The following is a 17,594-nucleotide window of genomic DNA, read 5'->3' on the forward strand; positions in this document are numbered from 1 at the left end:
TTTGTTTCCAACTTTTGCATTCCAGTCACCAGTGATAATTAACACATCCTGATTGCCTGTTCGATCAATTTCAGATGCAGAAGTTGATAAAAATCTTCAATTTCCTCATCTTTGACTTTGGTGGTTGGGGCATAAATTTGAATAATAGTCACATTAACTGGTCTTCCTTGTAGATGTATGGATATTATCCTGTCACTGACAGCATTGTACTTCAGGACAGATCTTGAAACATCCTTTGTGATGACGAATGCCATGACATTTCTCTTCAAACTGTCATTCCCAGCATAGTAGATCACATGGTTGTCTGATTCAAAGTGGCCAAAACCAGTCAATTTTAGCTCACTAATGCCGAAGATATCAATCTTTATGCATTCCATTTCATTTTTGACAACTTCCAATTTTCCTAGATTCATACTTCGTACATTCCATGTTCCGATGATTAAGGGATGCAGCTGTTTCTCTTCAATTTTAGTGATGCCACATCAGCAAATCAAGGTCTTGAAAGCTTTACCTTATCCATAGGAGTAAAGCTGGGTTTACTCAGATGATGTAGCTCTGTCACAGTCCTATTTTGAGAGCCTTCTAACCTAACTGGACTATTCATAAAGTTGCACAGTAATGTATCAAACAGTGCTTCTTTGCTATTCATAAGGTTTTCCCTGGCCAATTCTTTGAGAAGTGGACAGCCTCTTCCTTCTTCCTAGTCTGTCTCAGTCTGTAAGCTTGGCTGATACCTGTGCACTATGTTCATCACGCTGGGTTTGAAACACCCGTGGCTCAGCCTCAAAGCTCACATCAACATGTCACCATGGTAGGACAAACTGACAGACAAGTTTGTCTCCCTATTAGAAACCTCTAGTACCACCCTTACCGGGGTCCCTGCAGCTGACTCCTCCTCTCTCCAGATTCCTGGGCCTTTTAGTCCCCTTTCTCCTGCTCTCCCACCCTGATCCTGCGGGTGTGCCTAAATTCCCTCTTCTCACCTGGATCCCTGCAGCTGACTGCTCCTCTGTCTGGGTTCCTGGCTTTTAATCCCCTTTTTCCCTCTCTCCCACACTGCTGCTTTAGGCATGAATAAGTTCCCTCTCCTCACCTGGACCCTTGCCACTGACTGTTCCTCTGTCTGTGTTTATGGCTTTTAATCCCCTTTCTTCCACTCTCCCTTCCTGCTGCTTTTGGCATGTCTGAGTTCCCTCTCCTCACCTGGATCCCTGTGGCTGACTGCTCCTCTGTCCAGGTTCCTGGCTTTTAATCCCCTTTCTTCCACCCTCCCACCCTGCTGCTTTAGGCAAGCCTGAGTTCCCTCTCCTCACCTGGATCCCTGCGGCTGACTGCTCCTCTGTCTGAGTTCCTGGCTTTTAATCCCCTTTCTCCTGCTTTACCATCCTGCACTTTGGGCATGCCTGTGTTCTCTCTCCTCACCTGGACCCCTGTCCCTGACTGCTCCTCTGCCCAGGTTGCTGGCTTTTAATTTTCTTTCTCCCACTCTCCCGCCCTGCTGCTTTGGGCATGCCTGAATTCCCTCTCCTCACCTGGATCCTGTGGCTGAATCCTATATCCAGTCAAATTATCCATGAAATAAATATGAGAGTGAAATCAAGCCATTCTCAGACAAACAGAAATTAAGGGATTTTGTGAAAACCAGATCAACTCTATCAGAAATGCTTAAGGAAGTTCTTCCAGTAGAGAACCCACAATAGAGATCAACAAAATCAGGATATGCAGCATCAACACTAAAACCATATCAGAAATAGAAATTAAAAATAAGACCATAAAACATTGTACACTAAAGACAAAGGAAGTCAATAAGCACACAACAGCAACAACTAACCCATCAGAGGGAATAAAACTTCTAGGTACAAACTTGCAAATGGAGGAGAAAACAAGATAATGCTTTACAGTATGCATTGTTCTGAAAGTGCAGAGACAAGAATATACTCCAAGGTAACCACAGAGCAAATTAACAATCCCCCTAAGGAAATCCAGAAGGAAGGAAAACATGTGGGTTTATTAAGCACAAAAGCAACAATAAAGAAGAAAAAGGAGAAACCATTAGCCAACAAATTGAACTCAGCACAGAAAAGTATAAGGACCAAGAAAAGACCAACAACACAACAACAACAACAACAACAAAAATTTGAATAACAGCAATCAATTCATACCTATCACTAATTACACTCAATGTGAATGGAATAAATGCACCCATCAAGAGAAAGAGAGTGGCAGACTGGATAAGAAAAGAAGACCCATCAATATGCTGCCTACAAGAGACCCACCTTAGACACAAAGATAAAAACAAAAAAGAGTTAAGGGATGGAAAACAAAACAAAAAAAATACCAAGCCAATGGAAATGAAAAAAGAGCAGAAGTGGTAATATTAATTTCTGATAAAATAGACACTGAGGTCAAAATATCTTAAGAGACAAAGAAGGACATTATATGATGCTGAAAGGGTCAACTGACAAAGAAGACATTACAATAATAAATACTTATGTACCCAATGAAAGTGCTCCAAAATACAGGAGTCAAATATGAACTGAATTAAAAAGGATAAAAGACTACTCTACAATAATAGCAGGAGACTTTAACACAACATTTTCAAAGAGGACAGGTCAACTAGAAAAAAAAACTCAACAAAGATACAAAAGAACTTAACAATACAATCAACCAATTTGACCTCATAGACATATACAGAGCATTTCACCCAACAAAATCACAATTCACATTCTTCTCCAGTCCACATGAATCTTTCTCCAGAATACACCATATGTTAGAGTGTAAAACAAGCTTCAATAAATTCAAAAGCATTGAAATACTGCAAAACATCTTCTCAGACCCCAATGCTATAAAATTAGAAATTAATAATAGGAAGAGCAAGGAAAAAACATTAAACATATGGAAGCTGAATAACTCACTGCTCAAAAACTACTGGGTAATAGAAGAAATAAAAACTGAGATAAAAATTTCCTAGAAACAAATGAGAATGAAGATAAATCATACCAAAACCTATGAGACATAGAGAAAGCAGTACTCAGAGGACAGTTTATAGCAATAAATGCATACCTTGAAAAAGAGGAAAGAAACAAAATCAACACTCTAACTCATCAACTCCAACAACTAGAAAGAGAATACCAAAAGAATCCTACGATATCTAGAAGCAAGGAAATAATAAAGATCAGAGCAGAAATAAATGAAACAGAAAACAAAAAACCATAGGGAAAATCAACAAAACAAATGACTGGTTCTTTTAAAAGATTAATATAAATCTATAAACCATTGGCAGATCCAACAAAAGAAAAGAAAGAGAAGATCCGAATCACAAGAATTATAAACAAAAATGGTGTCATCACACAGAACCAACTGAAATAATAAAAAAAAAAAAAAAAACCTGACAGAATATTATGAAAAACTGTACTCCAACAGATTTGAGAACCTAGAAGAGATGGACAAGTTTCTAGAAACACAAGACCTACCTAAACTATCCCACTCAGAGATAGAAAATTTGAACAGACCTACAACAAAAGAAGAAATTGAACAGGTCATAAAAAAATTCCAATAAAGAAAAGTCCTGGCCCTGATGGCTTCACTGGAGAATTTTATCAAATATTCAGAGAAGAGTTGACCCCTATGCTACTCAAGCTATTCCAGAGCACAGAAAATGTTGGAATATTCCCAAACTCATTTTATCAAGCAAGCATAACACTAATACCAAAACCAGGAAAAGACACCACTAGAAAGGAAAACTACAGACCAATATCCCTCACGAACATAGATGTAAAAATCTTTAACAAAATCCTAACCAACAGAATCCAACAACATATCAAAAAATTAATATACCCAGACCAAGTGGGATTCATACCAGGTTTACAAGGGTGGTTCAACATCAGAAAAACAATAAATGTAATCCACCACATAAACAAAAGAACCATATGATTATATCAATTGATGCAGAAAAGGCATTTGATAAAATCCAACATCCATTCCTGCTCAGAACTTTCAGTAAAATAGGGATAGAAGGGAAATTCCTCAACATAATAAAGGGTATACATGCAAAGCCAAAGGCCAACTTCATTATTAATGGAGAAAGACTCAAGGCATTCCCCTTACTAACAGGAACCAAGCAGGAATGCCCTCTATCACCACTTCTATTTAACATTGTATTGGAAGTCCTGGCCAGGACAATGAAGAAAGAAAGAGAAATAAAATGTATATAAATTGGCAAAGAGGAAGTAAAACTATCTCTATTTGTGGATTATATGATCCTGTACATAGAAAACCCAAGGGACTCAAAAAACTCCTGGAAGTAATAGAGAGGTTTAACAAAGTGTCAGGATACAAGGTCAACATAACAAAAATTAGTTGGATTCTTCTACACCAACAAAGAGTCCTCTGATAAAGAAATAAGGGAAACAATACCATTTACCATAGCTACTAAAAAGATAAAATATCTAGTAATAAACCTCACAGGAGACACAAAAGACCTATACAAAGAAAAGTATAAAACACTGCTACAAGCAACAACAAAGGCACTACATAAATGGAAGAACCTACCTTGTTCATGGATAGGTAGACTAAATATTGTGAAAATGTCAATACTACCTAAAGCAACCTACACATTTAACACAATCTCGATCCAGATTTCAACTAAATTTTTTAAGGACATAGAAAAACCAATTATTAATTTCATATGGAAAGAAAAGAGACCTCAGATAAGCAGAGCACTTCTCATGAAGAAAAACAAAGTGGGAGGTCTCACACTCCCAGAACTACTATACAGACACAGTAGTGAAAACAGCACGGTATCGGTACAATGATAGACAGATAGACCAATAGAACACAATCAAAAGTCCAGATATAGAGCCATCCACCTACAGACAACTGATCTTTGACAAAGGTCCAAAACCCATTCAATGGGGAAGAAACAGGCCCTTTAAAAAATGGTGCTGGCAAAACTGGATATCCACCTGTAGAGAAATGAAACAAGACCCATACCTCACCCCATACACAAAACTAAAGACTTAAATGTAAAACCCAAAACTATAAAATTCATCAAAGATAAAACAGAGGCAAATCTGGGAACCCTAATTTGTGGTATTAATAGACTATTAAGCATAACCCAGCACGTGCAGGAGATAGAAGAGAAGCTAGATGACTTGGACCTTTTAAAAATTAAATTCTTATGTGCATAGAAAGACTTCATCAAAAGGGTCAAAAGAGAACCTACAGATTAGGAGAAAATATTTGCCTATGACATATCTGATAAAGGACTTATCTCCAAAATCTATAGAAAACTTCAACACCTCAACACAAAAAAGACAAATAACCCAGTTCACCAATGGGCAAAATACTTGAACAGACACTTCACCAAAGATGATACACAGGCAGCCAACAAATACATGAGGAATTGCTTGTGATCTTTAGTCATTAGAAAGATGCAAACTAAAACAATGATGAGATATCATCTCACCCCAGCTATAATAGCAAAGCTCAATAGGTCAGAAAATAAATGCTGGCGAGGTTGTGGAATGATTGGAACTCTGGTACACTGCTGGTGGGATTGTAAAATGGTTGTAATTGTACAACCATTGTGCCAAATGGTATGGCATTTCCTTAAAAAACTGAAAATAGAAATATCATTTGACCCAGCAATTCCATAACTAGGAATATATCCTAAAAAGTTGACAGCACACAAACAGACATATGTACACCTATGTTCATCAAAACACAATTCACTATAGCAAAGAAATGGAAACAATCTAAATGCCCATCAAAGGATGAGTGGATAACCAAATTATGGTATACACACACAATGGAATACTATTCTACATTAAAGAACAATGAGGGATACATGAATCATCTCACAATGTGGATGAACCTGGAGAACATAATGCTGAGTGAAATAAATCAATCGCAGAAAGACAAGTACTGTATGAGCCCATTACTGTAAAAAGACAAAGAAGAGTTTGCTTTGGAAAGGAAACTCACTTTGTAGGTTATTGGGATGGAGAGGGAAGGGGAGGGATTAATGTCAGGCTAATTGGGGCCCACACACTGATTTGCATAGGGGGATGGATATATGGGAAGTATCTGTGACCATCATGATAACATTAGAAAATGGAAGGACACCGAATTATGCACATAAGAGATAGACGACAGATGCTAATACCAACCAATGTGTCCACAATATTGCATTGCCATTAACACCAACACCAGGCTACAGATAAACACATAAACACCTGAGAGAATCAGATGGGGGTCAGTGAACAGGAGTATAATCTAGAACAAGGATAGATTTAGCTGAGGCTATCTTTCACAGACTCCAGTGATACAAAATACCTGCAATCTTTACAGAAACAATAGAAGACAAACACAGAGTAATCCCTCACAGATAACCAGATACTATGGGAGACAGATCCAGTAGATCTATCATTTCAGGATCATAATACTGGGGGACACCAGACTCAATTGGCACAATAAAATACATAAAAGTCTTGTTCCACATCCTACATTGGTGAGTAGTGACTGGGGTCTTAAAAGCTTTCAAGCGGCCATCTAAGATGCAACTAATGGTCTAGCTTTGGAAGCAAAGAACACACACAAAAAAAAATAAAATATAAATTAAGAAAACAAGGACATTTGGAAGCAATCAGCCATAAGACACAATGACCAGAAGAACTAGATGGTGTCCAACTACAAATGCCACCCACTCAGGAAAGGATCAAATCTGGAGATCTTAGATAGAGTGGGAGGAAAAATGTGGAACAAAATCCAAAACCTCAATAATGACCAGAATTACTGGTCAGATGAAATCTAATGAGATCCCCAATACTATGGTCCTGGAATACATTCTGTGCCTGGAATAAAACCCATCCCCAGGGGCTGGCTCTCAGCCCAATAGTTAACAAGATGTACACACAGACCACTCAACCCAGGATGACGCACCCACATACTCTGGTAATACATCCCTTAGAGCAATAGACCACAGGGCACCAGAGGATCAACATTCAAATTGAGGAAATGCAGGACAAACAGAAGTGCATAAATGTGTGGGACACAGGTTAGGGAGGGGAGGAGACTGGGTTAGGGTTGGACATGGTAAATGGGAAGTGAAACTAAATGTACACTTAATGTTGAATGTAAAACAAATCTTAAAATAAAGAAAGTGGTGTGTTAAAGTCTCCTACTACTATTGCAGAGTTGTCTATTGCCCCTTTTAGTTCAATTAATATTTGTTTCATGTATTTTGGAGCACTTTCATTGGGTGCATAGATATTTATTATCGTAATGTCTTCTTGGTCAATTGACCCTTTTAACATCATATAGTGTCCTTCTTTGTCTCTTAGGTGATTTTTCACCTTAAAGTCTATTTTATCAGAAATTAATATTGTCACTTCTGCTCTATTTTGGTTATTGTTGGCTTGGTATATTTCTTTCCACCTCTTAACTCTTAATTTGTTTTTATCTTTGTGTCTAAGGTAGGTATCTTGTAGGCAGCATATTGATGGTTCTACTTTTCTTACCCAATCCACCACTCTCTTCTTTTGATTGATGCATTTAGTCCATTCACATAAAGTGTAATTAATGATAGGTATGAATTGATTGCTGTCATTCTATTGTTTTTTTGTGTTGTTGGAGTTTCCTTGGCCCATATACTTTTCTGTCATGAGTTCATTTTGTTGTCAAGTGTTTCCTCTCTTTTCTTCTTTATTGTTGGTTTTGTGCTTACTGAACTCATGTTTTCCTTCCTTCTGGATCTGCTTGGGATAATTGTTAATTTTCTCTGTGGTTATCTTGGAGTGAATTTTTGTCTCTATATTTTTGGAACAGTTTGTTCTTTGAGGACATTGTCCTGTTTCCCTTTTCATTTGGAAGTTTGTACCTAGAACTTTTATTACTTCTATTTGATTAGTTGTTGTTGTTGTGTGCAGATTAACTTCCTTGATTTTTAGTGTACAATGTTTTATGGTCTTATTTTGAGGGTCTATTTCTGATTTGGTTTTAGTGTTGATGTCATGTGTCCTGATTTTGATGTTCTCTGTTGTGGATTCTCTATTGGAAAGACTTCCTTAAGCATTTTTTGTAGTGTTGGTCTGGTTTTCACAAAATTCCTTAATTTTTGTTTGTCTGAGAATGTCTTGATTTTACCCTCATATATGATGAATAATTTGACTGGTTATAGGATTCTTGGTTGGAAGTTTTTTTCCTTCAGTGTTTTATATATGCCATCCCATTGCCTTCTTGCCTGCATGGTTTCTGCTGAGTAATAAGAGCTCAGCCTGTTTGATTATTGTAAGTAATATTTCTTTTGTCCCAGGCAGCTTGCAAGATTCTTTCTTTGTCTTAGGTTTTGGAGAGTTTGATTATGAGATGCCTCAATATTTTTCTCTTAGGATCTATCCTGTATGGGGTTCTTTGAACTTCCTGGACAACTATCTCTTCTTTTTTCATGATATGGGGAAAATTTTCTGTTAGTAAGTCTTCCACAATTTTCTCAGTGATTTTTTTCTCCTCTTCATGTTCTGAAATTCCAATGAGGCATATGTTGTTTCTTTTCATGTCATCCTATATAACTCTTAAGTTCTCTTCATTTCCCTTAAATCTTTGTTCTGATTTTTCTTCACACAGGCTGGTGTACATGGATTTATCTTCTAGTTGGAAAATGCATTTTTCAGCAGTTTAGCCCACTTTTTTTGTGCTTCCACTGTGTTGTGTAATACTGTAATTTGGTATTCATTTTCTGGATATCTGAGTGCTGTTTTTGTATGAGTTCTGATTGTGTATTCATCTTGTAATTTTGTTCTTGAATGGTTTTCCTGAGTTCTTCCAGGGTACTCTTTCTTTTCTTCTTGCTTCTGTTTGGGGTTTCCTTAAGCTCTTGTAGAGATCTATAAACATGCTTTCTAAATTCCTTCTTGAATAATTCTATTGCCTCCTTTTCCTCCATGTTTAATGAGACTTTTGTTTGGGATTTTACTTTTATTGTCTTATCCTGTTTTTTTTTTTTGTTTGATTTGAGGTTTCTAGACATTTTGGGGTTGACTTTAACTATTAGTTATGTATTGATTTGTTTTGTCTTGGTTTTATGATTTAATATTTTTGGAAAAGTGGGGCTGGAGTATTTTATATTTTTTGTTATTAATTCAGGTGTGCTGGGTTGCTCTGCAGTTTTCTTTGTGGTGATGGAATCACTGTGTGGAATCTGGATACAGGTCTCTGTTCATTGTGAAGAGAGTTTAGGATTTGAGCTGGCAGGTGTTACAGTGGCTTAATGTGGTTTTTCTATTGGATGAGGCAGGGGGAAGATGGGAAAGGAGGAAGGAAGGAGGTGAAAAAAAAAAAAAAAAGAAAAACCTCCAAGGTGCCAGGAGACATTTCCTGGGATTTGAGTGGGTTGCTAATGATGACATTATACTGCCACTCACAGGGCTGCAGCTAAAGTTCGGCAAAGACTCCAATTGTTAGGGGACCACCACTTTCCGCCAGTTTCAGAGAGCTTCAAAAACCTGTCTCCAGGCCTCTCCATGCCAAGAAGCTGACATAGGATAACTGCACTGATCTGCAATATGAGTTCATCACAGGACCTGCCCATTTGTGGAGTGAGTCCCCTCTCTGTTCCCAGTTGAGGAGCCCCTGGACTAAGAGGGGTCTCTGCTCCCTCCCAGCAGTCCCAAGTTACTGATAAACTTGAGTGCTGAAGGTAGATTCCTGGGGTACTTCTCTCCACTGCCCCAGGAAGTCCTCTGAGGCCCATCTTGTCAGCCAGTCAGCCCTCCACAGGGCAGGGTCACCTGTTTTTTTTTTTTTTTTTTTTTTTCCCAGGTAATTTCACTGTCCCTTTCTCCTTTCTAATCTTACTCCCCTGAGTTTGGTGTATTCTGACTTAAGTAGCTGTTCAGAGATCCAAAATTCCCACTTCAAACTGCTGCACCTAGTTTTTCAGGCACTAAGATGCTAGAGAAAACTAACATGTGTGCTACAGGAAAGATGCCATCTTCTTCCTTCCCTATGCACATGTTTTAATCAGATCATTTGTCTTTTTGATCTTGAGGTGTTGAAGCTTTCTTTTGTATTCCAATCACTGGTAATTATTGGTGTATCTTGATTGCATGTTTGATTAATTTGAGATTGCAAAAGTTGGTAAAAGTCTTCAATTTCTTCATCTTTGGCAATAGTGGATAGTGTGTAAATTTGAATAATATAGTTGAATTAACAAGTCTTCATTGTAGATATGTGGATATTATCCTATCACTAACAACATTGTACTTCAAGATAGATCTTGAAATGTTCTTTGGACAATGATTGTTACTCCATTCTTCTTGAATTTATTATCCCTGGCATGGTAGGCCATATAACTGTCCAATTCAAAATGGCAAACACCAGTCCATTAAAGCTCACCAGTAACTAGGATATCAATCCTTATGTGTTACATTTCATGTTTCCAGATTTCAATTTTCCTAGATTCATGCTTTGTACATTCCATATTCCAATTATTAATGGATGTTAACAGCTATTTATTCTCCTTTTGAGTCATGCCACATCACCAAATGAAGGTCCCAAAACCTTTTCTCTATCCATGACAATGAGGACAACTCTACTTTGATAAGGGAAATTTTCCCAAGTTGTATCTTGAGTGCCTTCCAACCTAAGGGGCTCATCTTCTGGCACTATATCAGACAATATTCTGCTGCTATTAATAAATTTTCAGTGGATAATTTTTTTTCAGAGGTGAATCACCATGTCCTTCTTCCTAGTCTGCCTTAATCTGGAAGCTCTGCTGAAACCTGCCTGTCCAAAATGGGTAAAGCTGCTGGTATTTGAAATACTCATGCCAAAGCTGCCAGCATTACAGTAACATGCAAGCCTCTATAGTATGAAATCCTCACAATAGGACCAATAAGCACCATCATGCTAAATGGAAAAAAATATTGAAGTTGTAAAGGATTTCATTTTATTTGAATCCACAGTGAATGCCCTTGGAAGCTGTTGTTGTTGTTATGTGCTGTTGAGTTGGATCCAACTCATAGCGACCCCTCCTTGGGTTGCCGAGGCAGTATCACTACAGAAGTAGATTGCCCAACCTTCCTTCCAAGGAGTGGCTGGTGGGTTTGAACTGCCAGCCTTCTGGTTAGCAGTCAAGTGCCTTAGGCACTATGCAACCAGAACTCCCACCCTTGGAAGCATCCACCATTGTGCCGGACAAATCTGCTCCAAAAGATTTTTTTAAAGGCTAAAATCCAAAGGGGTCACTTTGTTCCTGATGTAAGCCATGGTGTTCTCAATCACCTTATATGCACAAGAAACCTGAACAATGAGTAAGGAAGAAGAATTGACTCATTTGAATTATGGTGTTGGTGAAGAATTTTGAATATGCAATGGACTGTCAGAAAAACAAACAAGTCTGTCTTGGAATAACAAGCCAAAATGTTCCTTCGAAGTAAGCATGGCAAGACATTGTTTCATATACTTTGGACATATTATCAGGAGTGTGGTAGTTAAGGTTGTATGTAAACTTGACTGGGCCATGACTTTGAGTGGCATGACAGCTGGATATAGTAATTCCCCATGGTAAGAATGGATATGGCATAATCAGCTCCATGGTTGATTCTGCTGTGAGAAGTTAATCAGTGGAAAGGGAGTTACCTTCAGTGTGTGGCCTGCTTCCAGTGTATATAAAGAAACTTTGGGAGAGGTCATGAGGTTTTTGTCACATTTTGGATTTTGCATTTGGCAGAGAATTCATCTCTAGCTCCTGGACTTGAACAAATGGCCTGCTGAATCCCAAGGCTGAGGGACCTTCATCCAGCCCCTAAAGCTCTCTGAATTTGAACATCTAGCCTCCAAAACTGTAAGAGAATAAATACCTGTTTATTAAACCCATCCACTTGTACTTCTGTTGTAGCACCACTAGAGAACTAAGACAAGGTGGGACCAGTCCCTGGAGAAGGACATCATGCTAAGCAAAGTAGAGGGTCAGCAAAAAAGATGATTTGATACAGTAGCTTTAATAATGGGTTCAAACATAGTAAAAATTGTAAGGATGGAGCAGAACCAGGTAGTGTTTATTTCTGTTGTATGTAGGGTCACTGTAGGTTGAAATCAACTTGATGTCATCCAACAACAACACCACCACAGAATTGCAAATTGAAATTTTTTCACTCTAAGAGTTTACAAATGTTGTTCACATGGCTTCTTGCAAGAAGTCTGCTGTATTTCTTGTAAACAATCATGTTTTCTGACAAGAAGTGTGCTGTAATTCTTGTAAACAATTCAGCACTGGACTTTTCAGACTTAGCCATCCAGGGGAAGAGTGACAAAGAAGAATAATAACTCAGACATGGATGAAGAATCCATACATGAAGGAACTCATTAGGAAATGAGAATGATGAGAAATTATTTTATACTGCTGTAGGCAGTGGAATGGATGAAACAGAACCAAATGCAGGAATAATTTGAACTATTATTTTTAAAGTCTGCCATTTCACCTAGCAGTTACGTATGATTACAAATATGTATGGTAAGAATGAACTATACATGATGTCAAGGAAATAGCATATGTAGATATTTCTAAAAAAATGGTGGAAAATTACCAAAGAAAGGAGAAAAGCTAAAAATGTAGATCCACAAAAATAAAACTAATTACATAAAATTATGAGACTATTTATGTACAATGATCTTTATGCATGCCTATGTCAGTGTCATCCACCACTCATCTGTCAGTTTGTGGTACTGTGGTAGAGTGTGTTTCAGTGAGGCTGGGGGCTACACCACCAGAATTTCAAATACCAGCAGTGTCACCCATGGTGGACAGATTTCAGCTGAACTTCCAGACTAAGACACACTTAGAAGAAGAAAGGAGCCATCCACTTCTCAAAAAATTGGCCAGTGAAAATCTTATGATCAGCACTGAAACACTGTCTGAAATAGTACTGGAAAACTTTATGAATAGCCCTGAAACTTTGTCTGATATAGTTATGGAAGATTACCCCTCAGGTCAGAAGGCACTCAAAATACGACTGTGGAAGAGCTGTCTCCTCAAAGGAGAATTAGTCTTAATGACGTGGACAGAGTAAAGCTTTCATGAGCTCCATTTACTGATGTGGCATGACTCAAAATGGGAAGAAACAGCTACAAACTTCCATTAATAATCAGAATATGGAATGTATGAATCCAGGAAAATTGGAAGTTGTCAAAAATGAAATGGAATCCATCAAGATTGATATCCTAGGATTTAATGAGTTGAAATGGACCAGTTTTGGCCATTTTGAATCAGACAACCATATGATCTATTATTCTGGTAATGACAAATTGAAGAGGAATGGTGTGGCATTTATTGTCACAAAGAATGTTTCAAGATCTGTCCTGAAGTACAATGCTGTCAGGGATAGAATGTATCCATATGCCCACAAAGAAGAACAGTTAATACTATTATTCAAATTTATGCACCAACCACCTAAGCCAAAGATGAGGAAATTGAAGATTTTTACCAATTTCTGCAGTCTGAAATTGACCAAACTTGTAATCAAGACATGTTGAGTATTACTAGTGATTGGAATGTGAAAGTTGGAAACAAAGAGGAATCATGAGTACTTGGAAAATATGGCCTTGGTGATAGAAATGTCATTGAAGATCACATGATAGAATTTGCAAGACCAATGATTTATCCATTGCAAATACCTTTTATCAACAACACAAATGGTGGCTATACATGTGGACATGACCAGATGAAATATACAGGAATAAGATTGACTATCTCTGTGGAAAGAGATGATATCTCAATATCTACTGTCAAGACAAGGCCAGAAGCTGACTATGGAACAGACCATCAACTGCTCATATATGCAAGTTCAAGTTAAAGTTAAAGACTATTAAAACAAATATATGAGAGTAAAAGTATGACCTTGATTAAATTTTACCTGAATTTAGAGACCATCTAAAGAGTATATTTTACACATTGAACACCAATGACCTAAAACCAGATGAATTGTGGCATGACATAAAGAACATCACACATGAAGAAAGCAAAAGGTTGTTAAAAAGACAAGAAAGGAAGACCAAAATGGATGTCAGAAGGAATTCTAAAAGTTGTTCTTGAATGGAGTGTTGCTAAAGCAAATGGAAGAAATGACAAGATAAAAGAGGTGGACAGAAAATTTCAAAAAGCAGCTTAAGAAGACAAAATCAATTATCATAATGAAATGTGCAAAGACCTGGAGTAAGAAAACCAAAAGGGAAGAACACGTTCAGCATTTTTCAAGCTCAAAAACTGAAGAAAAAAATTCAAGGCTCGAGTTCCAATATTGGAAGATTCTATGGGCAAAATATTGAATGATGCAGGAAAAAAAAAAAAAAAAAAAAAAAAAAAAAAGATGGAAGGGATACACAGACTCACTGTACCAAAAAGAAATGCTTGATGTTCATTCATTTCACGAGTTGGCATATAATCAAGAACCAATGGTATTGAAAGAAGAAGTCAAAGCTGCACTGAAGGAATTGGCAAAAAAAAAAAAGTCTCCAGGAGTTGGTGGGATGCCCATTGATGTATTTCAACAAACAGATGCTGTGCTGGAGCCACTTACTCATCTATGACAAGAAATTTGGAAGACAGCTACCTTCCCAACTGACTGAGAGAGATCCTTATTGTACCCATCACAAAGACAGGTGATCCCACAGAATGTGGCAATTATCAAACAATATCATTAATGTCACATGCAAGTAAAATTTTGCGAAAGATAGTTCAAAAACAGTTGCAGCAATATATTGACAGGGAACTTCCAGAAATGCAAGCTGGATTCAGAAGAGGATGTGAAATAAGTGATATCATTGCTGATGCCAGATGGATCTTGGCTGAAAGCAAAGAATATCAGAAAGATGTTTACTTGTTTTATTGACTATGGAAACACATTTGACTGTATGGATAATAATAAATTATGGATAATATTGAGAAGAATGGGAATTCCCAAATATTTAATTGTACTTATGAGGAATCTGTACATAGTCCAGGAGACTGTCATTTGAATAGAACACGGGACAACTGCATGGTTTAAAATCAGGAAAGGGGTGTGTAAGGGTTGTATCTTTTCACCATACTTATTCAATCTGTATGCTGAGCAAATAATCCAAGAAGCTGGATTATATGGAGAAGAAAGTGGCATCAGGATTGGAAGAAGACTCATTAACAACCTATGATATGCAGATGACACAACCTTGCTTGCTGAAAGTGAAGATGACTTGAAACACTTACTGATGAAGATTAAAGGCCACTGTTGACAGTATGGATTATACCTCAACATAAAGAAAACAAAAGTTCTCATAACTGGACCAATAAGCAGCATCATTATAAATGGAGAGAAGATTGAAGTTTTCAAAGATTTCATATTACTTGGTTCCACAATCAACACCCAGCAGTCAAGAAATCAGATGACATATTGCACTAGGAAAATCTGCTGCAAAAGATGTCTTTAAAGTGTTGAAGAGCAAAGATGTCTCTTTGAAAACTAAGGTATGCCTAACCCAAACCATGGTATTTTCAGTAGCCTCATATGCATGTGAAAGCTGGACAATGAATAAGCAAGACTGAAGAAGAGTTGATGTTTTTGAGTTTGGTGTTGGCAAAGAATACTGAAAGTTCCATGGACTGCCCAAAGAATGAACAAATCTGTTCTGGAAGAAGCACAGTCGGAATGCTCCTTGGAAGAAAGATTGATCAGACTTCACCTCACCCACGTTGGTCATATTGTCAGAAGGGACCATTCCCTGGAGAAGGATATCATGCGTGGTAAAGTGGAGGGTCAGAAAAAAGGGGAAGGCCCTCAACAAGATGGATGGAGACAGTGGCTGCAATGATTGGCTCCGGTGTAGCAAGGATTGTGGCACAGGACTGGGCAGTGTTTCGTTCTGCTGTACACAGGGTCACTGTGAGTAGGAGCTGGCTCAACAGCACCTAACAACAGCAACAACATATTTTTTACAACTTCCAATTTTCCTTGATTCATTCTTCATCCCCAGTTCAATTCCACATTCCAATTATTAACAGATATTTGCAGATGTTTCTTCTCATTTTGAGTCACGCCATATCAGCAAATGAAGGTCCCAAAAGCTTTAATTCACCCATGCAATGAATGTCAACTCTGCTTTGAGGAAGCAGCTGTTCCCCAGTTATATTCTGAGTGTCTTCCAACCTGAGGGGCTCATCTTCTGGCACTATACAAAAAAACAAACAAACAAACAAAAAACTCAATGCCATCAAGTCTATTCCAACTCATAGCAACTCCCTTTGGGTTTCTGAGGTGGTAAATCTTGATGGAAGTAGATTACCTAGTCTTCCTTCTGAGGAGTGGCTGGTGGGTTTGAACCACCAACCTTCTGGTTAGCAGTCAAATGCCTTAGGCATTACACTACAGAGTGTCTTACTGGCACTATACCAGACAATATTTCCCTGATATTCACCAGGTTTTCAGTGGCCAATTTTTTTTCAGAAGTGGACCTGGCCTCATTCTTCTTAATCTGCCTTTGTCTGGAAGCTCTGCTGAAAACTGTCCACCATGGGTAATTCTGTAGGTATTTGAAATACCAATAGCAGAGCTTCAAACATCACAGCAACACACAAACCATCACAGCATGACAAACTGACAGACAAATGGTGTATAAGATATTATTAATTTTCTATACTTAATAGCAGTTTACTGAAGTAATTCTAATCTAGATGGCTTAAGGCAATATTTCTCAAACTTCAATCCACATAAAAACCACCTCAGAGACTTATTTAAAATGTTTATTCACTGCCTCTTCCCAAAGATTCTGATTCAATAAAATAATATGGAGTTCAAGAGCAAATTTCAACAAATATTTCTCTCAGAATTTCCATACTGTTATCTGAGAAGCGGACTTTGAAAAATGCTTTAGATTTCAACAGACCAGAGGATATATGCAGAGACACTAGGCACAGCCTTGGGTGGTGTAAATGGTTAAGGGCCAGACTAATAACCAAAATTTCGATGGTCCAATCCCACGTTGTGGCACCATGGAAACAGTCTAAGTGATTTGCTTCTGAAAGTTCACAGCCTTGAAAAGTCTATGGAGCACTTCTACTCTAGGCACCTTTTAGTGCCATTACTTGTAATCTACAAAAAAAAAAAGAACAGCATGGAGGATATGAGCTGGTTTTCTTAGTTTTGGGAAAATAGTTATAGTTTTATCATCTTTTAACCAATGTAGAACTTCAAATGATTGGTTTTAGTTGTGATTTGATGATTGACTCAGCGTGTATGTCAAACTCTTTACATACATATTTTTTGAGATATTGTGCTGTTGTAGTGCATTACCTGATATGGCTCTTCTAGCCACGGTCTTTGTGACTCCTGTCAGATGACTGGGTGGAAATATACAAATGTGATGTGCTTGTGGCCTGTTGTTGTTGTTGTTAGGTGCTGTCAGTCATCTCTGACACATAACAACCCTATGCACAGCAGAACAAAACATTGCCCAGTCCCGCACCAGCTCCACAATCCCTGTTATACTTGAGCACATTGCTGCACCCACTGTGCCAATCCATCTTTTTGAGGGTCTTTCCCTCTTCAATCGACCCTCCACCTTAC

Source organism: Orycteropus afer, unplaced genomic scaffold (assembly GCF_000298275.1).
Source record: "Orycteropus afer afer isolate SDZICR_OR568_19922 unplaced genomic scaffold, OryAfe1.0 scaffold00276, whole genome shotgun sequence".
NCBI lineage: Eukaryota > Metazoa > Chordata > Mammalia > Tubulidentata > Orycteropodidae > Orycteropus > Orycteropus afer.